The following is a 26,567-nucleotide window of genomic DNA, read 5'->3' as shown; positions in this document are numbered from 1 at the left end:
GATATGCTTGCTGTCAGAAATCAGTGAGCCTGGTGTGAACTGGGCCTGTTTTTACCTTTTGTCTGACACACCCACCTTCCTTTCAGCCTCCTGGCAATGCAGGAGTTACACTGTTCACTGCTAGCCTTGATCGCTGCAGCTGAGCAGTGTTTTTGATTGACAAATGCCTCTACCTGTCCGGAACCTTGAGGACCAAAGCACCGATTGGGATCCGGAGCGGGCTCTTGATCCTCATAAATGAAAGCAGAGCCAGTTATTCCCTGCTGGCAATTAAGGTTCATACCCTTATCCCAGCTCTCCCATATCTACTCCTGCGATCCCCGTTCCTAATTCCTCTGTTTGCTTCACTCATTACCTGACCTCCCGCTAGACCTTTTGACCATCCGTTTGATCCCTGATTTTGTACTGCATTGTCCGTTTGGTTCTGACCTGGCTTGTTGACTCTCCTTTGTTGTGTTTGTTTGTCTGTCTTGTTCGGTGTTATACTTATTAAGTATAAGGAACGTCTTTGTGGTTGTCCATGGCCGCCTAGAGCCAACTGAGGCAAGTAGATAGGGACAGTGGGTGGGTTCAGCTTTAGGGTCCATTGTCTTATCTTTTTTCTACCTCCCCGTCCTGACACTTGCTTTATGTTATATAAAGAAACCACCCTTAACTTTTTGTTTTCAATATTCAAAAAAATACCTGTTTGACACATTTTATTGTTGTTTTAGTCATTAAAGGACAACTCCGGCGAAAAGTTTTTTTTGGCTTATTTAACACACATTACAAAGTTATATAACTTTGTAATGTGGTTAAATACCCGGTCTGGCCCCCTTCCCCCACTTTCCGACCACCCCCCCCACCCCGGAAGTTAAAGAATATATACATTACCTATTACGGTCGTCACGGTCCTCTTCTCTGGTGTCGGGTGATGTCAGAGCTGGGGGCGGTCCGGGTCTTCTTCCTCCTCGGCGTCTTCATTGAGAGTGAATGGGAGAGAAAAGGCTGCTGGTGCACATGCGCACTAGCAGCCTTTTCATTGGCTGGAGCGCATCACATGGCTTCCAGCTTGCTCAGCCCTGATTGGCTGAGCTTGCTGGAAGCCATGTGATGCGCTCCAGCCAATGAAAAGGCTGCCGGTGCGCAAGCGCGCTGGCAGCCTTTTCTCTCTCATGCACCCGGAAGAAGGAGACATCGCTGGACGGCGGACGCAGGTGACGGTGAGGCGGACGGCGGGCGAATGGAGTGGCGATCGTCACCGGAGGGATGGTGAGTATGGTGTCTGTGTGTGTCTGTGTTTTTTTTTTGGGGGGGGGGTCCCGCCGGAGTTGTCCTTTAAGGTTTATTTTCTATTAATTTGTTCAATTTCTATTGTTCGGCATATCCAGTTGTATTATGCAATATACACTTTGTTATAATTATGTTTTCTCCAAAATAGCGCCGAACACTAATTAAGATATTAAATTTTACAGACATAATAACTAAGTGGCTCCAACCAATTAATTACTAGTATTGGTGAGACAAGGCCTTTAGGATATAACAGATCAGAAACGTGCCTTATTCTTGTAAATTATTTTACTTAAAGGAGTTTTACAGCAACTGAGCCAGGTTAATTAGGTAATTTAAATGTGAATCAATTAAAAAAAAATTAATGCATTGTTTTAATTGTTTACATTTACAACTATTAGACACTTTTTCAAATGCTCTGCTTGATTTAGCAAGAAGTGTATTTTGTTACTTTAGAACTGTAATTTTTTTTTTATTTTAGACTGTTACAATACCGCAGGTAGAGCACAATCGGGGAGGGGATAGGGTGAACTCAGACAGTAAACCCTGAACTCATTGTGGGCAACTGGGCGGCAGTTTCTGACTTGCAATACATGAAACATGAACACAAGACATGGACAAGTCTAACTTAAAGGGGTACTCTGGCGCTGATAAAAAAAATTATAAACATTGTTTTTACATTTACCACCCCTCCAGAGTCTGTCTCCGTTTGAATTTCCCGCTGTTTACAGGTCCCTGAAGCTCCAGTTGGTGTCTTCATTTTTTCTTTACTTCCTGGTTTGGGCTTTCCCATGATGCAATTTGTCTCCTGTGATGTCTAACTGACTCTGTAAAACTGTTAGATGGCTTACATTTTGTTCAGCCAGTCAGAGCTGAGCAACCTGAGTCATCTGACAAAGGCAGGCTGGCTTAACAGAGCTTAGACCCGTCTCCCTCTTGATAATGTCATTGTCACAAAATGGCTTCCTGGGGTCAACAGTCATTAGGTAAGAATGAGTTTACTTCACTTCCTGGTGTGGGGTTAAGGGGGGGAAAGATAGGGAAGGGGGGGGGGTAGATAGGTGATTAAAGCATATTACAAAGTTATATAACTTTGTAATGTGTTTCAATTACTGGGGAAAAGCTTTACGTTGGAGTATCCCTTTAAAGATGAGGGGTAGTGGACAAGTCGGGTCAAACCAGACGGGCAGCAAAGTACAAAATCCGAATCCAAAGAGTAGTCAGGTAACAAGAGACAAGGTCAGGAAAGCCAGATGCGGATACAGAAAACATTGAGCATGCTAGTAGTCTAATAGCCAACAAGGATTATGGGACCAAGAGGGAGTTATATAGGAGGTCAGGGGTCATTGGACCGCCCCCCTGATCCTCACAACAAACACATGTACAAAAACTGATCGAACTGACAGGGAGATCTACCAGTCACACAGAATCCTGCAGAACAGCAACAGGATTCCAAAACTCCCATCCGTTGACCCAGCGCCTCACGTTGCTCAGGTCGCCATTGGGTTTTCATGATGTCAGACTTATGAGCAGAATGCCGGTAGGAACAAAGCTCATCTCTACGCTGGTCATCTAGTCACAGAGGCTGTATACAAGTATACACAGACTTGACGGTAGCTGGAATGCTGGTACTGAGACACTACAATGGGCTAGGCTTCCTTGGGCCCATTGGAGGAAAGTATTTTAAGGGGCCCACGAGCTATTATTATGGAATATGAGCACATTCACTTTTACTTGTATTGTAGACTTTACAAAGTACATGTTAAGAATATGGTCATCATCCGTTATTTCTAAATCAACCCATAAAAATAGACCCTAGTTAGAATTAATTTGCTCCATAATGAACCCCAAGTATGGTTGACTTCTTCTGCCACTATGGTGTAATGCCTGAATTTTAAATAGAAACCTAAATAAAGTGCCAAGTTTTACTGGATTGTTGAACATTGGCCAAATGTGGATCAAAGCACCAGAAGGAATGCAAGCGTGAGCTGGCTTTATCTTCATTAATCTGCTGTGTTAGTCCACTATAGTTACGTCAAAACCCAGGGCCACCAAAGAGTCCCTAAGGACAGTCCATATCTGAAGAAGCTAGTATTTTTAGGGGTTTTAGGGATTTTCGCCTTCCTCTGGATCAACACAGTAAGGCTTCCCTAGGTTGAACCTGATGGACTCTTGTCTTCTTTCAATCTTATTAACTATGTTACTATGTAATGAATATTTTAGGGGCATGTTTAAACTGTTTTTTCACCATGGTGTCACACCACATACTGTATTAAGCTATGTGCAGACTATGTATTAGACCGGCCGGGTCACGGAACGCCCGGTCTCTGAAAAGAGATCTTTGCAGCCGCAGAGTTCTGATGCGGGCGCATCCATGCGTGCCCGCATTAGAACTCCCCACAGGACACTATGGAGCAAGTGGCGGAGCCGCTCGCTCCATAGTGTGCACTGACAGGGGTTTCTGCGGCCACAGAAAACTGACGTCAGTTTTCTACAGTGCCGTGAAAGACGGAGCGTATGCTATGTGTATACACTCTGGCAAGGTATCTTTTCGTGAAAAGTCCAGCCGTTGTTGCAACAACGGTCGTACGTTTATGAAAAGATAGGTTGTGTGAACATAGCCTTTGACTGATAAACTTAATATTCCAAAGTGAAACAATCACTGGAGAAGATACAGCCGCACATGTTTTATCCAGATCGAGGCTTACACTTTGTAAGAAAAATGTCTGTTGTTTGACACGGCCGTGTCAAAAAACAGCCACTGTCTTACATGTTCACCTGGCAGATACTGCAGTGTTTCTGGCTGAACATCATTTTATTGCTGGCATATTTGGGTGTGACTGCACTCCAATTAAACATTGACCTCAGTACAATGTGCAGTAGTGAGAACGGCCATAATTGTGAACACAGACTGTGAACAATGGCCGTTGTTCACAGTCTGCCTGCCAGTCAATTATTTCCACGGCTATAGGGGAACAGCAGCCCTTGTGCAATACATTGTGTGCTGTTTCCCATAGAATTCTACAGAGTGTATTATTTTTTTACAAGAACGGCTGTTGGTATAATCGGCAACAACGAACGTTCTTGTCAAGAAAGAATACACTGTGTGAATATAGCCCAAGCCGGAAATGCTTCTTATAGATCTTCAATGTGAGTTTAAGAATTGGGGTAGAAGTTTCTGTAATTAGGTCAACAACATAAGATCTGTGATTAGTGCAAATAATTAGCCGGGCCTTTGCAACTCCTCAGATCTTCCTTAGGCTATGTATACACAATGTCAAAAAAGAGAAAAGACATCAATTTTTGCAGCGATTTAAGTGACGAGTGCAATGCATTGAAATCAACTGGATGACTGACATCCAATTATCACAGGGGGAGAGTTATCAACCATGGTGTAAAGTGAAACTGGCTCAGTTGCCCCTAGCAACCAATCAGATTCCATGTTTCAGTTTCCAAAGAGTCTGTGAGGAATGAAAAGTGGAATCTGATTGGTTGCTAGGGGCAACTGAGCCAGTTTCACTTTACACCATGTTTGATAAATCTCCCCCACAGTGTATAAAATAACGGATGGATCATGTCAATTATTTTTGGACGTCTATTGCAAACAGCGGACGTTTTTGTTTTTTTTTTACTATTAAATTCTATGAACTTCAATTAAAGACCTGTCCAAAGGGCAATTAGTAACCCAAACTAGAATACTGTACCAGCAGCCGTCATTGTACTGACGGCCAGCCTGACAGCTAAATGACGTCCGTCATTTTAGACTCAAAATGACGGACGTAATTTTAAACGGAGTGGAAAAAACATTGTGTGAATATAGCCTTACACTAGAAACCTGGTGCAATAAGGTCCATTCAAATCAACAGCTGAATTTTTGTAAAATTTTCTATAACAGAAATCTCAGTTGTTACACTTGCCATACTGTATGTCATATAGGAAGATTTGGGTTACCCTTTAAGTATGCTAGTTACATTTTAAAGAAAGCAATCGTGTGTGTGTGTGTGTGTGTGTGTATATATATATATATATATATATATATATATGTTTTTCTATACACTCTTTGTTAAAGATATTGCTGCAATATCCTTTCCAGACAAATAATGGGAAGGTTACTATAGTAACTAAGCATACAGCAGATAGGTTTCACAATGCAGGAAGGTGACTAGACTCTTTTGTTTGTATTTTATGTACCAAAAAGACATATTTATCGCTTTACTTAAATTCACGGTTATTGGCGAAGTCGTGTACAGATATGCAGCACTGACATTAGGACATGAAACCTTTAGTTCTGTCTCTAGAATAGTTTTCTAAGACAAACTCTTCTCCCAACACTTGAAAAACAAACAAACCCAATGCATCTACCCTAAAACCAACCATCCCCCTTACTAATGCTTAGTCCTACTCCATGTATCAACTACATGACTATCATCTATTTTACCCTAGTGGGGTAGTATTGAAGTCTGGGCTTTAAAATCATTCTGCCCTTGCTATAATAGAAGCAAGCTTTCCAAGCACCGACTTCCTGGTGAGCAAGGTCAATATAAAGAAAAAGAGCTGTTGGGCAAAGAAGAAAGAAGAGCCAGGACCAATGTTGAGACAGGAACTTTGTTTCAGACCACCCTAAAGAGTTGCTTCAACTTTGGGACAGGAAACTTTTGATCTAATGCTGCAGTGAGGGTATGTGCACATTATGGAATACCAACAGAACACCCGTCGCGGATTCCGCAGCTCATACCCGCTGGCGGACGCTGGTGGCCACGCGCATCTTTGCAGCTCCCATAGGCTCCAGTCCTTATTGTGGGGCTCAAGGTCAAAGACAAAAGATGCTTGATCATAATACATGCGTGTGTGGTGTTACAGGTAGAGTATACAGTGCTGTGTGGTGTTACACGAAGAGAATACAGTGCTATGTGGTGTTACAGGTAGTGACAGTGTGCTGTGTGGTGTTACAGGTAGAGAATACAGCGTGCTGTGTGGTGTTACAGGTAGAGAATACAGCGTGCTGTGTGGTGTTACAGGTAGAGTATACAGTGCTGTGTGGTGTTACAGGTAGAGAATACAGTGCTGTTTGGTGTTACAGGTAGTGACAGTGTGGTGTTACAGGTAGAGAATACAGCGTGCTGTGTGGTGTTACAGGTAGAGAATACAGAGTGCTGTGTGGTGTTACAGGTATAGAATACAGCGTACTGTGTGGTGTTACAAGTAGAGAATACAGCGTGCTGTGTGGTTTTACAGGTATAGAATACAGCGTGCTGTGTGGTGTTACAGGTAGAGAATACAGCATGCTGTGTGGTGTTACAGGTAGAGAATACAGCGTGCTGTGTGGTGTTACAGGTAGAGAATACAGCGTGCTGTGTGGTGTTACAGGTAGAGAATACAGCGTGCTGTGTGGTGTTATAGGTAGAGTATACAGTGCTGTGTGGTGTTACAGGTACAGAATACAGTGCTGTGTGGTGTTACAGGTAGTGACAGTGTGCTGTGTGGTGTTACAGGTAGAGAATACAGCGTGCTGTGTGGTGTTACAGGTAGAGAATACAGTGCTGTGCGGTGTTACAGGTAGAGAATACAGTGTGGTGTGTGGTGTTACAGGTAGAGAATACAGTGCTGTGCGGTGTTACAGGTAGAGAATACAGTGTGCTGTGTGGTGTTACAGGTAGAGAATACAGCATGCTGTGTGGTGTTACAGGTGTTACAGGTAGAGAATACAGCGTGCTGTGTGGTGTTACAGGTAGAGAATACAGTGTGCTGTGTGGTGTTACAGGTAGAGAATACAGTGTGCTGTGTGCTGTTACAGGTAGAGAATACAGTGTGCTGTGTGGTGTTACAGGTAGAGAATACAGCGTGCTGTGTGGTGTTACAGGTAGAGAATACAGCGCTGTGTGGTGTTACAGGTAGTGACAGTGTGCTGTATGGTGTTACAGGTAGAGAATACAGTGTGCTGTGTGGTGTTACAGGTAGAGAATACAGTGTGCTGTGTGGTGTTACAGGTAGAGAATACAGTGTGCTGTGTGGTGTTACAGGTAGAGAATACAGCGTGCTGTGTGGTGTTACAGGTAGAGAATACAGCGTGCTGTGTGGTGTTACAAGTAGAGAATACAGCGTGCTGTGTGGTGTTACAGGTAGAGAATACAGTGTGCTGTGTGGTGTTACAGGTAGAGAATACAGTGTGCTGTGTGGTGTTACAGGTACAGAATACAGTGTGCTGTGTGGTGTTACAGGTAGAGAATACAGCGTGCTGTTTGGTGTTACAGGTAGAGAATACAGTGTGCTGTGTGGTGTTACAGGTAGAGAATACAGTGCTGTGTGGTGTTACAGGTAGAGAATACAGCATGCTGTGTGGTGTTACAGTTAGAGAATACAGTGCTATGTGGTGTTATAGGTAGACAATACAGCGTGCTGTGTGGGTGGGAACACAATGAAATGATAAAGTACTGCAAATAATTCAGTAACACAATGAAACTGTAATGTGTGAACACAGCCTAGATGTTCTACGACGGTTTTGGGCAGGAAATGGGCAGGTGGAGGGCTGTGATGAACAGCTGAGGGAAAGCAATGCATTCTGGAACTTGTAATACTTTACAACTGCTCAACCAGTAAGTACAGCCACACAATATAGAACATAACCCCCCAAAACATGGATTTTTTGTAGTTATAAAGCTGGATTACATAGGTAAGCAATGCTATTTGCTTCTGCAGCAGGTTTATTTTTTTTTACCTCTACCTTTTCCTCCTTTCTGAGCTCTGGCAGCACAGATACCCATACTGCACATCCCAGGTTGTCACTCTTTCATTGTTCTCTCCCATCACTGAAGCATAACAACAGAAAAAAGGCACTGGGGGTTCTGTTGTAGACCGGACACCAATACAGATAACACGTCAGTTTTATCATGAATTGTACTGCGTAAAAACAAAACCCCACAAAATATGCTAGTTTTTTTATTATTTTTTATTTTTATTATTTTACACTAAAATAAGTTCAACAATATTTTATGTTAAAATAAAGTGTCAATGCAAAGTGAGTTTGGTCCCATAATAAAATAAGTCCTCACATGGCTGTTTATAGAAAGAGAAAAATAATTTTATAATATTGGAACCCGAAGAGCAAAAAGAAACAAAAAAAAAATAATTCAGTCTTAGGCCATGTGCACACACACGTGAGAACATCAAGCGGCAACAACGACCGTTGTTTTACCAACGAGAACAGCGTGTGAACGTGGCCTTAAAAGAGTTAAAGAGAAAAGAAAAGACTGGACTGAGATCTGGGGAATTTGTTGAACTAAACATCTCCTTGAACTCTTTATCATATTTCTCACACGATTCCTAAACCGATTCTTGCTGTGCTGCAGGACACATTATCACGCTGAAAGATGTCACTGCCGTTAGGGAACACTATTAGTGTACATGGTCTGCAATAATGTTTTGATAGGTGGGTTACAGTGAATCTGTCAGCTGCAATTCATGTTCCAAACTGCAAACACTATTAAGGAGCTGTTATGTCAGGGAGACTCCTAGTACCTTTTTTATATATCTTTTTGTAATTCCAGAATGTAGAAAATGCTTTTATTATATAGTAAGAAGAGTCAAAGAGGCTTTCCTGAGCTCCTGAAGTGCAACAAGCTGTAACACTTCCTTAACCCCATACCTGTAGGTGGAAGAGAGGAGACTTTTCAGCTTGCAGCTCTTCAGGAGCTTGGGAAAGCCTCCTTGACTCCTTGTTCCAGAGGGAAAAAAAAGCATTTTTCTACATTCTGGAAGCACAGACAGATATATGAAAGGTAGCACATGTCTCCCTGACCTAACAGCATCTAACAGTGTCAGCGGTTTGGAATGTGAATTAAAGCTGACAGATTCCCTTTAAGGGTGGGTTCACATTAAGGATTCCGTCACTCGTACCCGCTCACAGCGCGCATCTCCGCCCCGTGCCATAGACACCATTCTATGGCTGGGTCAATTACGCCGTCTGCCGAAAGAATTGACATGTCAATTCTTTTGGCGGATGGCGGAATTCGCCCCACCAATTCATCTCCACTGGCTTGCCTTCTTCCCATAGTGCATCCTGGTGCCATCTCTTACCCAGAAAGTTTTACAGACACACAAATGTACACAAATGTATCTATTTTTCAATCCGTTTTTTTGTAAAAACGGATGGAAAAAAATGGATTGCAAAAATGTAGTGTGAACCCAGACTTTCTGCAGGTAGGGGAGCTCAGAGGGGGGGCTGCACGGCGATCCCAGCTAATTAGCCATTTAGATGCAGCTGTCAATGCGATCGCGGAAGGGAGATCCCTTCTTCCTACCAGGCCGGGGCTCAGTGTCGGAATTACTGTGATCCTGGCTTGGAAATTTATAGACCTGGGCTGCAGCAGCCCTTAGTAATACAGCACTGATCTAATCGATTAGTGCTGTATTAAGTAAACTGCACTGATCTCTACGGGAAATAACTGCAATAATAATAAAAGTCCCCCAGGGGGGACAAAAAGTTTAAGTGTGGTGTAAAAAAAAAAAGAAAGTTTTTTTTATTAATAAAAAATCCCCTCCCCTAATAAAAGTTTAACCCTTTGAGGATCAAGCCCAAAATGACCCAGTAGACCGCGGCAATTTTAATTTTTGCATTTTGGTTTTTTTTTCCATCCGCTTTTAAGAGCTCCAGCACTTTCATTTTTCTATCTACAGGGCCATGTAAGGGCTTGTTGTTTTCAGGAGTAGTTGTACTTTGTAATGCTGTCTTTCATTCTACTATAACATGTATGATGGAATCCCAAATAAATTATTTATGAAGATATAAATAGGTGAAATTGTAAAAAAGAATGCAATAGGGTAGCTTTTGGGGGGTTCCTGTGTTCACGTAATGCACTATACGGTCAAAGTGACATGCTACCATAATTCTATAGGTCAGCCCGAACACAACCATATACCGGTTTAGGCTATGTTCACACGTCGTATGAGACCAGCCGTTCTGTGACCCGGCCGGTCTCTAAAAAGATCATCCCGGCCGGTACTGCAGTATGATCTTTCCGGCCGCAGCGTTCTGATGTGGGCACATCAACACGCGCCCGCATCAGAACTCTCATAGCACACGGAAAGTGGGGGAAGGGGGCCAGACCGGGTATTTAACCACATTACAAAGTTATATAACTTTGTAATGTGTGTTAAATAAGCCAAAAATTTTTTTTGTGGGAGTTGTCCTTTAACACTTAGCCCCAAGTAGGGTCAGGTATGGGAAGTGAGGAAGCATTCCAGCCTGCAGCAGTGTAACGGCTTCGGGATTCCTCTTTGACACTTTGCACAGAAGAATAGTCACAGACAGAAATATAGAAAGTGCCGTATGTCTCCCTGATCTTACCGCTATCTCATTGTGTCAGCGGTTTGGAACATGAATTGCAGCAGACAGGTTCCCTTTACATGTATTTATCACATAGTATTTTGTGTAACATGGAAGGGATTAATAAGAACGAGAGTCAAGGAAAAAAATGGAGGTGTTTCCATGGCAACCAATCATATTCATGTTACAACCTGTAATCTGATTTGTTACTATGGACACTGGTGTTTTTACTTTCACCGTATCGTTTTTTTATATCTCCTTCATTCTTTTGAACACATTTTAAAAAAAAGTTTGTTCCCATTACCTTTCTCCCAGGAGTTATATTCAAGCTGCCACCATGCTGGTCAATCCGTATATCTTACAGCAACAGATGGATCCTAACAAAATGGCTCATAGTCAACCCAAGTATAAAAACAGCCAGTCTGCCACATATTGGATTGAAAGGGATTCACTGATTTAACTAAAAAACTGACTATACTGTACCCACCGCACCTGGTCCATTATTAGTTTATAGTAGTTAGTTTGTTAGTTACGTCAAAGAACCATTTTGTATAGAGATGACGAATTTGCAGCATATTGGGAATAAAATTCGCTTCATAGCGATTCACAAATTTGCCAGATTCGCTTTGCAAATTTACTAAACATGACGGCCGCATATGTTAGCCTTCAGAACTGTCTTTTGGCAGGAGCAAGGGATTATGCATAGTCCCTTGTACCCATCCAATCAGCTACAAACCCCACTGTGATGTCAGCACCCCCCCCCCTCTATATAAGGGCCTGTTCACACTACGGAAATCAGACAGATTCCGAGCAGAACCCCCGCCTGTGGACTCCGATTGGAATCCCGTCTGCTATCTGTTTCAGTGGAAAGCCCCCTGCGCCTCTGCTATCTTTGCACAAAGAATTGACATGGAGAGGAGTGGAGAGCGGATGCGCGCAAGGCATCCCATTCAAACAGAAAGCAGAGTCCACAGGCAGGGGTTCCACTCAAAATCTCTGTCCTGTTTTCCCCAGTGTGAACAGACCCTAACATGATTGGCTTCCTGGAGGCGGCCAGTCGGCTGTGTATAGTGGAGAGAAGGTGCAGCAGGGAGTTAGAGCAGAGAGAGAAATACAGAGAGATAGGGACAGAGAGGAGAGGAGGGAGGATTGTGGGTGGTTTTCTGTGGGAGCAGTGAAGCCATTGTCCAGTATACCAAGTCACTGGGTGCTGGGTGTGCATTATAGGAAGTCACTGGGTGCTGGGTGTGCATTATAGGAAGTCACTGGATGCGATTATAGGAAGTCACTGGGTGCTGGATGTGCATTATAGGAAGTCACTGGGTGCTGGATGTGCATTATACCAAGTCACTGGGTGCTGGGTGTGCATTATAGGAAGTAACTGGGTGCTGGGTGTGCATTATAGGAAGTAACTGGGTGCTGGGTGTGCATTATAGGAAGTAACTGGGTGCTGGGTGTGCATTATAGGAAGTCACTGGGTGCTGGGTGTGCATTATAGGAAGTCACTGGGTGCTGGGTGTGCATTATAGGAAGTCACTGGGTGCTGGGTGTGCATTATAGGAAGTCACTGGGTGCTGGGTGTGCATTATAGGAAGTCACTGGGTGCTGGGTGTGCATTATAGGAAGTAACTGGGTGCTGGGTGTGCATTATAGGAAGTAACTGGGTGCTGGGTGTGCATTATAGGAAGTCACTGGGTGCTGGGTGTGCATTATACCAAGTCACTGGGTGCTGGCTGTGCATTATAGGAAGTCACTGGGTGCTGGGTGTGCATTATAGGAAGTCACTGGGTGCTGGGTGTTCATTATAGGAAGTCACAATGATCACAGTGTCCATCTTAATAGCTCACTTGGTGCTCGTGTCCACTGCTGTCCTGGGAGAACATTGATATTACACCACTGATCCATCAACGTCCATTACTGTCCATGGCGGAAATTAAATGATTGACGGGCTGATTGACATTTTTTTTTATTGACATTTTCCAATTTTGACACTGTCACAGCAACAGCTGTTGAAAAAAAAATTGCTTCTCTGTAATAGTCCCACTATGTTTGCCTGTTTCATTAAAAATGTGTTTGCATGCAAAACAAATGTCCGAGTGATTCGCTCATCTTAATTTTGTGCATTCTTGGAATACTTAAAAGGGAAAGCACAAAGAGCGAGATTTATCATACTGGTGTAAAGTGAAACTGGCTCAGTTGCCCCTAGCAACCAATCAGATTCCACCTTTCATTTTTTAAAGAATCTGTGAGGAATGACAAGTGGAATCTGATTGGTTGCTAGGGACAACTGGGTTAGTTTCATTTTACACCAGTTTGATAAATCTCCCCCAAAGTGTTTTCATAAAATTTCCTTGGAAATGTTGATGTAGAAAGTATTTCTAGAAAGGCCGTATTAAAGGGAAAGAAATAACTGACAAATGTTTACTTCATAAATATCCAATTCAGGTTTAATCTGTGATAAATAAATTCATGTAAAAATAAATATTTTGATAACAGTCTAACTACTGTTTTAGCACATGTAATGTAACAATCTGTGGTTTAGACGTCTCATTCCCAGTATGATGGTGTTTTCCTCCAATAGTGCTGGACTATTACTGAATTCATTACCATGTAATTGACAGCTCTGTGAATCACCATTTAATTATGGCAGATTTTCCTTGATTTCAGATTTCAGGTAACCCCAAGGCTATGTTCCCAAAATGTTATAATGATGGCCGTCTTTTAGCGCCAAAAGACGTCCGTCTATTGATAAAGATGGCCGCAAATAGTGTTTGCGGCCATCATTGTCGATAGACGACCGTCTAAACCAACTAAAATGACTGCCGTCCCGAAAGAATCACCCAACTTCCTTTTCCCAGTTTTCAAGTAAAATAAAAATGTAATCCCCACCAAAAAAGCTTAATTGTTATCACTACACATGAAAATGTCCTGACTTTTAAAATGTTGATTATTGATCCCCCATGGAGAACGCATGGTAAACAAAAACAAAAAAAAAACAATTCTAGAATTGCTGATTTTGGTCACATTCTATCCCATTGCTACTCAGAAAAAACAGCTAGCATGCTGCTGTCACACATAGCAGTTTTTTTTTTTAAAGAAAACTACCACTGCAGTTTTTGTGCTAAAACTAGAAGTGGATCAAACAGGAAAGAAAAGTACAAGTACTCTCTTAATATTTTCCATTCTATTCAAATCCACTTCTGGCTTTGGCGCAAAATCTGCAGTGCTAGTGTAAGGCCCCGTTCACACTGAGCAAAAACGGCGGAGCTCTCCGCAGCGGAATCCCACCATGCTCGGTGTCCTGCAGTAAGGGAACGGGAGGGCGTGTGTGTCCGCTCCCGCCCCTCTCCACACTTGAGTGAATAGGGGCTGGCACGCGCGCCCTACCGTTCACTTACTGCAGGAGACCGAGCATGGCAGGATTCCGCCGCGGAATTCCGTAGATTTTGCTCATTGTTAACGGGGCCTAAGGGTATGTGCACACTGAGGAATTTTCGTGGATAACATCCGACATAAGACTGCTACAGACTGGGGCATGCCCACTTGTATTCACCAACCAGGAGAAGTTTTTGAATGAATCTGGCTGTTTATATCTTAATGTTTTAGCTGCAGTGGGGTATTGTTATGTGAATCATATTGTAGACACTATGGAGGGATTTATCCTCACCACACCCAGTGCATGTCAATAAAAAGTTGGTCTTCATAAATACCACCCTTTGAGGCTGTGCTCACACATGTCGCTTATTTGGCATTAATGATGTGTTTTGTCTCTATTTTGCAGGACATTTTCAAAATATAAGCTGAAAAGCAGAATGCAGCTCCAGCGACAGAAGCAAATAATAAAAGACAATTCCCTTTCCCAACTAGTGCAGGAAGAAATTGGGGGAAGGGGGGGGGGGGCACTTCTGGGCCTAATTTCAACTATTAGGCCAGACAGAATATAAAAGGTAGAGATTGAGAGTCAACTAGGTAATAGTGACCACAACATAATAAGTTTTCATTTATTCTTTAATAGGTGTGTGTGTATGTGTCTACGAAAACATTAACCCTTTGAGGACCAGGCCCAAAATGACCCAGTGGACCGCGTAAATTTTGATCTTAGTGTTTTCGTTTTTCCCTCCTCCCCTTCTAAGAGCTCCAGCACTTTCAGTTTTCTATCTACAGGCCATGTAAGTGCTTGTTTTTTACAGGAATAGTTGTACTGTGTAATGGCGTCTTTCATTTTACCATAACATGTATGATGGAATTCCAAATATATTATTTATGAAGATATAAATAGGTGAAATCGTAAAAAAGAATGCAATATGGTAACGTTTGGGGGGTTCCTGTGTCTACGTAATACACTATATGGTAACAGCGACATGATACTATTATTCTATTGGTCAGTCTGAACACAACCATATGCAGGTTACACAGATTCTCTAATGTTATATATGTATTTTTTTTATGAAATCCTTTTTTTTGGCAATTAAATATTAATAAAATGGGCCTATTGTGACGCTTATAACGGTTTTATTTTTTCACCTACGGGGCTGTATGGGGTGTCATTTTTTCCGCCATGATCTCTAGTTTTTATTAATACCATATTTGTTAAGATCGGACGTTTTGATCACTTTTTACTGATTTTTTTAAATATATAATGTAACATAAAATCGGTAATCTGCGCAATTTTTTCCCTCTTTTCGTGTACGCTGTTTACCAATCACAATGACGCTTGTTATATTTTAATAGATTGGACAATTACGCACGCTAAGGTATGTTATATGTTTATCTCTTTATTTATTTTTATATGTTTTATTTATATAATGGGAAAGGGGGGTGATTTCAACTTTTATTGGGGGAGGGGTTTTGGGGTAGTGTAATAGTGTTTTGAACTTTTTTTTTTACACATTTGAAGTCCCTTTGGGGGACTTTTACATCCAGTACTTGGATTTCTACACTGACCATTGTTATGCCATAGGCATAGCATTGATCAGTGTTATCGGCGCTCTGCTCATTGAGTCTGCCTGTGCAGGCTCAGTGTAGCAGATCGCCGATCGGACCGCACGGAGGCAGGTGAGAGACCTCCGGGACTGCGGGGGTCCCGATCGGTAAGTGACAGGGGACTCCCCCGTCACTTACACTTAAACGCCACGGTCGCGCCGCGGCGTTTAAGGGGTTAATGACACGCGGCAGCGCAATCGCTGCAGCGTGTCATTACCGGTGAGGTCCCGGCTGCTCACTGCAGCCGGCCCCCACCTCCTATGAAGCGCGCTCCGCTCCGGAGCACGCTTCATAGCGGGAGAAACACCCAGGACGTACAGTTACGTCATGGGTCGTCTGGGGACAGACTTCCATGACGTAACCCTACATTTACTTCAATGCAACTGAGTTCCAGACCCCACCCAATCTGGAGACAAGAGAGGGGAAAAAGTGGCAATGTTTTTGTAGCGTTGGATAACCCCTTCAGGAAGGCTAATTTCCGTCAAATGAGAGAGAACCTTAGTGATATAGATTGGGACAATGCCCTAAAAAATAATTGTATAGCAGAGAAATGGGACATTTTCTAAGAGCATTCTGGGTAGGTCTTGTGAACAACACATGCCCTATGGGAATAAACATAATAGAAATAGGAGAAAACCAATGTGGTTAACTACAGCTATTAGGGGGGGCAATGAATGATTAAAAAAAAACGCATTCAGTCTATAGAAACAAGAAGATAGTAGAGAAGCATTGAATAAATATAGGCAGAAGAATAAATTGTACAAAAAAAAACAAAGGAAGCACAAAAAAACACAAAAAAAGATTGTCACAAAAAGTAAAAAGAATCCCAAAATGTTCTTCACCTACAAAAATAATAAAAAAGATAAAACTGAAAATGTTGGTCCCCTCAAAGATTATATTCACAGAGGAGAAACCTTTAACAGATTACATGACTAGGGGTGATGTAAATCCTCCAATAAATCTCACCTGTCTAACCCAACAAGAAGTGCAGTGACTTCGCCATAAAAGCATTAAAATACACAAATCACTGGACCGAGATGGCACCCATCCCAGAGTTTTTGTAGAAATTAAGTACAGTGTTAGATAAACCTTCATTCCTAATATTTAAAGAGTCTATAATGACAGGGACTGGCCCACAGGACTGGCACATAGCCAATGTGGTACCAATATTCAGGAAGGAGTCAAAACTATAGGCCTGTACCCTGTAAACTATAGGCCTGTAAGTCTAACTTCTATTGTGGGTAATGTATTTGAGGGTTTTCTTAGGGATGCTATACTGGAGTATCTTAAAGGGGTACTCCGGCGCTGATAAAAAAAAAAATCAATCAATCAAACATAGTTTTTACATTTACCATCCCTCCTGAGTTTGTCTCCGTTGGAATTTCCAGCCGTTTGCGCGTCTCTGAAGCTCCAGTTGGTGGCTTCATTTTTTCTTTACTCCCTGGCTTGGGGTTACCCATGATGCACTTTGTCTCCTGTGATGCTTAACTGACTCTGTAAACTGTTAGATGGCTTACAGCTTGTTCAGCCAATCAGGGCTTAACAAGACTTAGAACCGCCTCCCTCTTGATGACGTCATTGTCACAAAATGGCTGCCACAGAGCACTTTACATCACTTCCTGGTGGGGGGGTTGAGGGGGGAAACGCTAGGGAAGGGGGGCAGATAGGTGATTGAAGCATATTGCAAAGTTATATAACTTTGTAATGTGTTTCAACTACTTGGAAAAACTTTTCGCTGAAGTACACCTTTAATGAAAATAATCTTATGGCACAGCACCAGCATAAGGAATTGGTCCTGTCAGACTAATCTGATCAGCTTCTATGAGGAGGTCAGTTAGGTCAGACTGTACCTGGGGGAGGCTGTGGACATTGTGTATCACACATACATAGCATATACATAGTACATAACACAGCATATCATAAATACATAGCACACACACATAGTACACCATACATACATAACATTGCATATCACACAGTCCTATGACAGCTATTAACCCTCCCACACCCCTTCGTTTTGACTGAAGCTACAGTGCCTTGTGAGCTGAGGGCAAAGGTTTGGTGAGAAATTTGTTAAGGCGGCACTGGAGGAGGGGGCTCTTAATGAAGCACTGTGAGCTCACGTTGTAGCTGCTCAGTGCTGTGTGAAGTAAACCTCCATCCGTCAGCAATTAGCCGCAGAGAGGTTTACTTCTGGAAGGGGGCCCTGTTATTTGACCTGAAGCAAGGGGGCTCGATACAAATGCACTATCTGCCCTATAGTTAAAGTGGCCCTGGTGTCCACTCCTTTTTAATATGTTTTTTAATGACCCTGTAGAGGGGCTACAGAGTAGAATCTCCATATTTGCAGATCACATTAAACTGGGTAAAGTAATAACCACAGAGTAGGATAGAATAATATTACAGAGGGATTTGGAGAAGCTGGAGGCTTGGGCAAAGAAATGGCAAACTAAGTTTAATGTGGATAAAAGTAAGGTGATACACTTGAGCCATAGAAATAATAAGTTCAGTTATGTTGTCAGAATGGGTCAGCACAAACAAAGGGAATGCACACAGACAGGTGAAGCCCTGACACCGTCCCACACCCACTGTTCCTGCTTACTTGTTTCAAGACCACCTTAAATGATGGCGGACAACTTGGAGACGTTCCCTGCGCTGGAATAAGGTGGCACAGAAGATGAGACAAAAAGACAGGACAAAGACGAACAAACACAATGAAGGATAGTCGGCAACAAACAGGTCAGGACCAGGAGAATCAAAATAAAGACCAAATCACAGACCCAAAGAGTAATCAGAAACAAGTTGAGGTCAGGTATAACAGGAGTTCAGGTCTAGCAGGAATACAAAGCGAGGTATAGGCACAGCAAAATAAATCCTATAGCAGGTGTTAGGCATAGGAAATGGCCGAGTTTTAAATGATACAAGGTCCTGGTCCCAGAGGTGACTGGAGCAGAGAAACAAGAAGCCAGAGAGGAGGAACAGGCTGTTAGTCACAATGCAAGGCAGCGTGTTAACTATACACTTGCTGGAAGAAATCTTCCTAGAGAATGAATGGGAGTATTGGTGAGTTTACACAGAGACATTTATCAGACAGATTTTTGAAGCCAAAGACAGAAATGGATTTGAAAAAATGATAAATCTCAGTCTTTCCTTTATGACCTGTTCTCTGTTTATAGTCCATTCCTGGCTTTGGCTTCAAAAATCTGCCAGATAAATCTCTGTGTAAAGGCACCCTTACCTAAATCAATTAAGCCAAAGCAGAAACATGTTCACACTAGTGAAATACAGACACGAGAATGACTAGCGAGCATGTAAATTTTGCCGCAGGTACAATCCTGACATATGTGCTAAATAATAAAACACTGGGTAAGGCCGGGTTCACACTACGTATAACACCAGCCTTTCTGTGACCCGGCCGGGTCACAGAATGGCTGGTGTTACCGAAGATCATTCCGGCCAGTACTGCATCACTGGCTGGATAATCTTCATTTCTGGTGCATCCGTGTGGGTCCGCATCCCAATTCTTCGCTGCTCCATTGTGTAAACTGATTTGTTCTGTGCGGCCGCTATTCAATGAATAGCGGCCGCAGAAAACTGACATGCAAGTCTTTCGTGCAGCCTGATGGAATCCGATCCGGAGCGTATATTATATGTATATGCTCCGGATGGGATTCCATTCATTCCAATACAATATATGTTTTGCATAAATCACGGCCATTGTTGCAAATTGCAACAATGGCTGTGATTTATACAAAACATAAGTTGTGTGAACATAGCCCAACACTGCTTCTGAAAAGGACCTGGGGGTAGTGGTGGACAGTAAACTCCACTTTAGTGCTAAGGATGAGAACATAGTTTTGCCTCTTTATAAATCACTGGTCAGACCACATATGAAATACTGTGTACAGTTTTGGGCACCTGTATATAAAAACGATATGGCTGACCTGGATCGGGTGCAGAGGAGGGCAACAAAGGTCATTTTGGGCATGGGTGGGTTACAGTACCCTTATAGTACAGTAAGCTTGGGGTTATATAATTTAGAAAAAGAAAGACAAATTTGCAGAGATCTTTGTAGTGGTCTTTTTACTCCTAGGTCAGTAACCATGACAAGGGCGCATCCTCTACATCTAGAGAAAAGAAGGTTTCACCACCAGCACAGACGCAGATTCTTTACTGTAAAAGCAGAGAGACTATGGAACTCTCTGCCACATGATGTTGTCATGGCTGATTCATTAAATAAGTTCAAGGGAGACCTTGATGCTTTTCTTGAAAAATATAATATCACAATCCTGAAAAAGCCAACAAAAAAACACCATGGCCTTCATTTGAGCAAAAACACCCACGGCCAGATGTTAGCTGTAAGTCAACGAAATTTTTTGAAATGCCATACCTACTTGGCGTTTTTTTGTTTTTTTTTCCTGTGGCATTTTTCTGTCTCCAAAACGCAGCATGCTGAGGGTGTGGTATTTGTTTCCCCTGCAAACGGTGGCGTTTCTCTCCCATAGACTTCAAGGGAATTTCTTGTTTTCAAAGTTTTCAAAAAAGCAAATAAAAATGCCAAAGGGAAAAAAAAGCCATTCACACCTATGGTCAAAAATGCCAGAAAAAAAAAACACCAAAATAATCTGTTGGTTTTTCTGGCATTTTTTTTGGGAGGCCAGAAGGACGCCACACAAAAGCTGTGTATGAAGCTACCCATGGATGCCTATGGGAAAATGCCAGAAAAGATGCCACACCCTTAGCATGCGCACTATAAGGCCATGTTCACATGGCGTAAGACGCCGGCCGGATCACGGAACGACAGTGTCAGAGAAGATTATCCGGATGATCTTCACTGCCGCTAAATTCGGATGCGGGTGCATCAGTGTACGCCCTCATCTTAATTCCCCTCTGCACACAATGGAGCGTGCGGCCAAAGCTGCATGCTCCATTGTGTGCTCTGCCAGTTTCTCTGTGGCCTCTATTCAGATTGGTGCCCCTTGTTTTCATGTTTAGTTTTTCATTAAAAAAAACTCCCCCCCCCCCCCCCCCCCCCTAAACTTAATTTAGACCTGTAACAATTTTAAAGGTTTTGGATATGCCCCCCCCCCCCCCTTTTTTTTCTCCAGACTAAACAGATTAAGTTTTTCTAATTTACACCATCCACCATACCTCTATCTATAAAGCCCAGCATTCGATTAGCTTTCTCTTCTTCCTAACTGTACTTATTTTAGGACTGTCAAAAATCACTAGCCCTAAATCCTTCTGTATATGTTTGATACTTAATCTTAATCCACCGTCTTTGGACCCTTTCTACTTTATCAATACCTAGACCTACTAGTATGTAAACCTTCTAAAAGTTTCTATAGATAAACATATTAAAAAGAATAGGACCCAGAACGGACCCAGAACGGACCCTTGTGGCACACCCCTTGTAACCAGTCTCTGCTCGGAATATACACCATTAACAACAACCCTCTGATATCTATCCTTCAGCCAACCACAGATCCACAGAACTATCCAGGGATTAAGTCCAATTTTCTCCAACTTCTCTATCAGCTCTTTATGGGGAACTGTATCAAAAGCTTTGCTGAAGTCCAGATAGGCAATATCCACAGCATCACCTTCATCCAGCACTTTTGTGACATAATCAAAGAAATCAATGAGATTAGTCTGACATGATCGGCCCTCAGTAAAGCCATGCTGGTTTGGATCCATCAAATTGTTGATTCTTAGGTGATCCATTATTTTCTTTTTTAGAAGAGTTTCCATCATTTTTACTATTACAGGTGTTAGGCTAACTGGCCTGTAGTTACTGGGCTCCTCATCTTGTGGATAGGTATAACATTGGCCTTTCTCCAATCATCAGGGACATCTCCTCTTAGGAGGGATTGTTTATACAGATCGTTCAGGGGGACAGCAATCACAGATCTGAGTTCATTAAGAACCCTGGGGTGGACACCATCTGGACCCATCGCCTTATTCAACTTTAACCAGGCAAGTTCCTCTGCAACTTCAGCACTTATATGTCTCCTACCTGCCGGACTCACTCCTGACTGCAGTTTTCCAAAAAGCTGCCATGTGTGAAACCAGCATAATGCTTTTTTACCCAGGTACAATTTTATGTCTATATTATGGCCACAATTTCCAGCCTGAGCGTAGGTCTAGACCCTGGACTCTGACAACATATAGATCACTATATGAACATATTACACAAGTTTTAATCATACAGCATATTTAACCCTTTCACGACCATGGGTCATTGATTCCTCAGTGCCCAGGTCATTTTTGGATGTCAGCGTATGGGATCATAATGATCCCATAAGCTGATGTTCAGAGCTCTGTCCCCTCTCCTCTGTCCCCTGCCACTGTTAGAATCTTGTAACAGCGGCAGGGGAGAGAGGGGAGGGGGCAGAGTTCACGGCTGCATGGCGGTGCGCCGGCCTTACCTCCCTCACTTCCCTGGCGGCCTCTGTAGCTAGAAAGCCCCAAGCTTTCTGTTTCCATGGCTACCATCGGGGCTCTGCTATCATATCTGTAGGTGGAGAATTCTCGGTCTGAAGCCCTATAGATGCTGCTGTCATGCTGACCATAGTATCTATAGGGTTAACTCTCAGTACAGGAGCGAAGTTTTGGCGAATCCCTGGCTATCACAGCCAGAAACCGTCGTGGATGACACAGGCGCAGCTTCTGTGCCTGTGTCATGAGGGATCGTAAATTAACCTCGCTGTAGCCCCAGGCATAGGCTGCAGCAACATTAATTTACAGTGCAGGGGAGGGAGGGGGTTAATCATACAAAACAGTTTATCTTCAAACTAATTTTTAAAATAATGAGGATAGGAAAAGTTGGATCCCCACTTATACATTTATGACTTTTAAGGAAATGAAAAGGTCATACAAGGTCATAAAATTAAGAGGTAGCCTTAATTTATGAATTGATTGCATATCCACAGAAGCAGTTGCTCAGCTCTTTCAGTATATTTCTATTATACTGTATAGAGAGTGCAGCAGCCAGTTTGCTGATGTGGGACCCACAAACTACAAAGCATATATATAAAGTTTATCATTTTATCCCAATGGAGCTGCCAGAATACTTTTGTTTGTACCACGGTGAAGCCCTAATCTAGGCTTTTCATGCACCACAAAGGAGAAACCAAGTGGGTGAGCTGACCTTGAGCGTTTGTTTGGATGACAAAGCCTTTATGGTATCTCTTGTAAACATCCCACTATGTTCCCACAACGTCTTTAGACGAAAAAACAGCCCATGTTTAATAGTGACGGCCGTTAATAACGATCACGATCATTATTTACAGCCGGAATTACAAAATAACAGCCGTTAGTTTAAAAACAACGTCCAATATTTTATCTAAAAGGTCATAGCGGGAACATAGCCTGAGGCCAAATCAGCAAGTCATTCAAGTCAGTCAGTATTTTGTAATACTAAACTCATGACTCAATCACTATCACTAAGCTTACGTTAAAAGCACAAATACAACATAATATACAATACGACATGGTACAGAACTTGCATGCCAAAAATGCCTAATAAAAAAATATATTTTATATTAAACATATATAAGAAAATATATGCATAATAACAAGTATTATGATGCATTAAGGTTCACAAAAAGTTTTGTTTGTGCCGTTGTAGTTCCTGAACTACCAGCTGAGGATTGTTTTTTTTATATCTGGTTTGACACCTGTTCTCAGAACAACAAATTGATATCCGTTCTTACATTTTGTACGTCTAGTGCAGTGATTTTCAACCAGTGTGCCGTGCCACATGGTCGGGTGTGCTGCGGGGAAAGTTCCCCAAACTATGGTGCCCCTGTGAAACAGGAGAAAACAATGGGGGAGAGAAACCTGGGGATGGGGGAGAAACAGGGGAGAGAAGCAGGGGGAAGAGAAGTTTGGTGTAGAGAAGCAGGGGGGAGAGAAACATGGGGATGGGGGAGAGAAAGAGCGGAGAGAAGCAGGGGGGGAGAGAAGTTTGGTGTAGAGAAGCAGGGGGGGAGAGAAGTATGGTGGAGAGAAGCACGGGGGAGAGAAGCACAGGAGAGAAGCACGGGGGAGAGAAGCATGGTGGAGAGAAGCACGGGGGAGAGAAGCATGGGGGAGAGAAGCATGGTGGAGAGAAGCAGGGGGGAGAAGTATGGTGGAGAGAAGCACAGGAGAGAAGCAGGGGGGAGAAGAATGGTGGAGAGAAGCACAGGAGAGAGAAGAAAACAGGCCCAGGTTTCACACTGAGTGAGTATAAATACATTTAGAATCTATATTATTAACTATATGTATAATATGTACTGTTTCAGTGTCATTTTGTGCCATTTTGGTTGGTGGTGTGCCCCGGGATTTTTTAAGTATAAAAAGTGTGCCGTGGCTCAAAAAGGGTTGAAAATCACTGGTCTAGTGCACTTACAGTATATGTCAGTGTGAGACCCATCAAAATAAAGAGCATATGTTGACCATTTGTTATTCAACTTTCAGAGCTGCCTTGTTTGTGCTTTGTAATAATTCCTCATGTTAAGATACATAAGGTTAAAAGGTTTAGATACAGTCCTGTGTTTAAAAATAGATTGTGTATGAGTTATTTCATATAAAGAATTCCTCAGTGCTATGGGTATACTGTTACACAGCATGTTGCGTATTGCATAGAACATAAATAATATATTACACACAAAAGAAATAACAAGTTATCAATGCAAAAAAAAAAAAAACTATTTAAAAGTAACGCACAAAAAAACTCAACAATAGAGCTGGATTAAGCAATGCGAATGATATGTCCTAGAATGGAAACATTCAGCCACAAACATACAAAAGTCTGTTACCTAGGGATGTGCAGCACCTGCAGACAGCGCCCTCCTGCGCGGTCATTACTGATCCCAGGACCCCGCTGAGTGATCCACAGAATGAAATATTTCACATCTTGAAGGACTCTGTCTGACTTGTAGAATGAATGTTCTGCCACTGCTTGATTATTTGCTGCCAATTGTTAAGCTAATATATCCATCTTCTTACCGGTAATCCATAAAGGAGAAGAGAAACATATTAAGGCTTGATATGTTTTGCCATCCAAAGGAACAGATGATAATAGCAAATGTGACATCAGCTATTAGTAGCTGCAGCAGAAGCGGCGACGGCAGCAGCGCAGGGTTCAGTGAACAAAAGCTGGAGCACAACTGAAGCAAGACCAAAGGCAGCTGAGTGATACATTAGCAAAAATTAAGCTGGAAATAGCCACTAGGGGGCTGGAAAGCTGTAACTGTCAAGGATAGAATTGGTGTGAGAAGGGCAGGGTGTCAGCAGGATTGCTGGCACAAGCAATGATGTATTTCATCCTGTCCTAGTCTACAGAATGTCATTGATTCCTTCATTGTCCTGAAGACAAGTGCAACAGTAGAGCGCAGGACACAGCGTGGAAAAATCAAGTACTTTGCTGTTATCAGGATAATAAAATGTTTTATAGCCATAATACTCCGAGATGCAGAAGCCAGGAATACCATGCCATCTCTGTAAGTGATGTAAAAGGGTCATTCCCAACCTGTAAACTGTCCAAATCTATGGACAATGGTAAAGAATTGTATCTCCAGTACAGAAGAATTAACTCCACATTACAGGGTTAAATCAATAGCTTCCAAGATCCCCAGCATAGAACCGTCTGTACAAGAACAGTTCAGCTTGTTACTAAGTGCCCTAAGTGTGAATTAAGACATTGATTTACATTATGTATTAGTTTATCCCGTGCTATATGTTTTTTTTTTTTTGGGGGGGGGGGGGATATCTAGAAAACTAACTATAAAAACACCTTAAGTCTTTACTTAAATATTTATTTGATAATATTTTTATTATTATAGTTAGAATAAATATTTTTGCCTAAATATAAACAATACCCAGGGCCAGTTCACACGGAGTATAACTGGTGGAATTCCGCCAGCCTCCGTGTCTTAATGATAGACTATGGGAGGCTCGCGCGCCTCCTCTCTCCGGGGTGAAATTCTGCCAGTTTTAGTTTGTGTGAACGGAGCCTAAAAGCGGCAGAATTCCGTGACGGAACTCTCTGCCGTAGAATCCTGTGTGCCTCAATAGAGTCTGTCTATGGGAGCTCTCTGCGCTTCTCTGCTCAAAGAATAGACATGGAGAGAGGAGGCGCGAAAGCCCACCGATAGGCAGACTGTATGACACTGAGGCAGGCGGGATTCTGCCGCTAGTGCTCTATGTGAACTGGCCCATAATATATAAATTAACAAAACACCACCACAATAGGAAAAAAAAGTGGATGGATGAGTTCAGGCTTGCACAGTGTTTTGTTTTTGGCTCTAAAACCAGAAGCTACCTAATGTAGTTTGTAAACCTGTGATGGCAGTGGGGATTTTCAGCTAAGGGGTTAAAGCTTTCTTAACCAGAGTTCCTCTTTAAGCCCTTAGCGACCCATGACGTATCTGGTACGTCATGGTGCCGCGGGGGGTGTTCAGAGCGGGGTCTCGTTGCCGCGCCGGCTAATTAAGCACTTCAATGCAGCTGTCAAACCTGACAGCTGCATTGAAGTGCTTCAGACCTCACATCCCTGGTGTCTAGTGGGACGGATCTCATTGCAGGGGGGAGATCCGTTCTTCTGCCCATGCCGGGCCTCAGCGTCGCAATGGCGCTGATCCCGGCTCGGCAATAAATTGCTGTGGCCTGCAGCAGGCCAAAGCAATCTATCACCGATCTAATCGATATTTGCTGTGTATATACACAGCATTGATCTCTATGAGAGATCAGTGCTATGTATATACAAGTCCCCCAGGGGACTTCTAGTTTATGTGAAAAAAAAGTAAAAAAGTGTTTTTATTAATAAAAACTCCCCTCCCCTAATAAAAGTCCAAATCACCCCCCTTTTCCCATTTTACAAATATAAATTAATAAATAAACAAATAAATAAACATATTTGGTATCACCGCGCACGTAATCGCCCGAACTATTAAATTATCACATTATGACATTACGGTAAATGGCGTCAGCGCCCCAAAAATTCTAA

The 26,567-nt window shown here is 42.5% G+C and overlaps 1 protein-coding gene across 1 annotated transcript in view; it reads right to left on the bottom strand.

Moving 5' to 3' along the window:
- HTR1E (5-hydroxytryptamine receptor 1E) overlaps nucleotides 1–24,694 on the bottom strand; it is a 72,207-nt gene extending 47,513 nt beyond the window's left edge. Inside the window, exon 1 of the mRNA XM_069973541.1 lies at nucleotides 24,379–24,694. The gene's annotated coding sequence lies outside the window, so the exon portion shown is untranslated. The remainder of the gene's footprint in view (nucleotides 1–24,378) is intronic.
- Nucleotides 24,695–26,567: the final 1,873 nt, after the last annotated feature.

The sequence above is a fragment of the Dendropsophus ebraccatus genome, chromosome 6 (genome assembly GCF_027789765.1).
Source record: "Dendropsophus ebraccatus isolate aDenEbr1 chromosome 6, aDenEbr1.pat, whole genome shotgun sequence".
Taxonomy (NCBI): domain Eukaryota; kingdom Metazoa; phylum Chordata; class Amphibia; order Anura; family Hylidae; genus Dendropsophus; species Dendropsophus ebraccatus.
Note: the sequence above shows the minus strand (reverse complement) of the source record. Positions and strands in the feature narration are given on the sequence as shown.